The following is a 1,663-nucleotide window of genomic DNA, read 5'->3' on the forward strand; positions in this document are numbered from 1 at the left end:
TTAAAAAAATAAAAAAATAAAAATTAATGCCCAAAACGACATCGTTTTGGGTTGGATAGGTGTTGTAATTTTAGGACACAAAACGATGTAGTTTTGGGGAAGGGTAAAATGGGTATAAAACATTCAAAACGACGTAGTTTAATGTTAAAAGGGTTCAAAGTGAGAGAACCAAAGTTCAGGGAGCCTAAATAAGAGTTTTGGAAACTCAAGGAGAATTTTTCAAATTGGCTAGAAGTTCAGGAGGATTTTCTGAAGTTTCCCAAAAAAATAAAAAAAAAAAGGCCTATTTACCCCCACTCTAGTTGGTACCAGTTTAGGCGTTAATTACCAATTTGGACGTAAGTGGTTTACTTGTATATGCTCAAGCAGTCTTGGCCACGTAGGTATATTACACTTTATGCTTGAGTTCCGTACTTCCACAATCAAATATATTTGAAGGGCCCATATGCGTATCGAAAGGAGAACTTTCTCGTAACTCCATTTCTTTTCAATAGATCTAATTGATCAATATCATCATGGGTGGTTTAGTAATATCATCATGGGTGATTTAGTGGCGTAAAGAAAATTCTAAAGTGGTTGGATACACCGTATGTATTAGAATGAGAGCTCAACTTTTGAAATGCGAATTCTCAATCCCATTAGTATTAATTACCTTGAGTCCCACTAATGTTTTGGAGAGGTTAGGTCAAGTTATGACTCAATTAGATTTGAGGAAACACCTGAGGTTCCTATTATCTAGGTTCCTCCTATGCAGCTTCTAGTGGACAGGTGTTATTATAGTAACACCCATATGAAATAACTATAATTGGTAACACCATGGTCCTATAACACTATGGTCTCATATTGGGAAGATGAGAAAAAGCCCACATAGAGTGGGCGATTTATAAAGATAGTCATGAGTGCTAAGTCCCACATTATTTAGTTACTAGGTGAAACTGAACTTTATAATAAATTTTAGGAAAGTTTCAAATTATCTGGTCCTTTTGAGGGTGATAGCACAGATGTGGCTAACGCTTTTCCCTAAACCGCCTTTCAATCTAACCTTTTCCCTTGGATTCAACCAAGTAATCATGGTATATTTTCAGAGATCGTTAGTTTGAATCTTTCTTTTCTTTGAAACCAATTACTTAGAAAATTAAAAAAACTATGAGATATTTTGATCTCCTTGGGGCACACGCATCCTCTTGAATTTGAAGTCTTTCTTCTTCTTCTTCTTTTTTTTCCATCATTTTTCTTCTTTCGAAGAAAGTATTCTACTTCTAGCCTTTTTTTTTTTTTTTTGAAAACTTAACTTACCCCTTTTATATTTTAGTACTTTTACAATCATACCAGATTAAAAAGTTGAATATCGGATTCTCACATTTTTTAAATTTGCAATGTCACCCTAGTCCCTACCATATGATTAAATAAAATAGCTAAAAGGTAAGATAAGCCTTATAAAACTTATAAAAATACAAAATTACCTTAATTAAATAATTAAAACATTAAAAAAAAAATGGAACAATTTGACCCCACAACCAGGCCTTGGTCCACCGTGGAGCAATTTTTTAAAAATAAAAAAAATAAAAAATAAAAAATAAAATAAAGAAAGAAGAAGAAGAAAAAAGAAAAGGGGTGTTTTGGAGTATTTTGGCATGGCATCATCCGTTGAAATTTAACAAAA

Source organism: Corylus avellana, chromosome ca4, assembly GCF_901000735.1.
Source record: "Corylus avellana chromosome ca4, CavTom2PMs-1.0".
Classification (NCBI taxonomy): domain Eukaryota; kingdom Viridiplantae; phylum Streptophyta; class Magnoliopsida; order Fagales; family Betulaceae; genus Corylus; species Corylus avellana.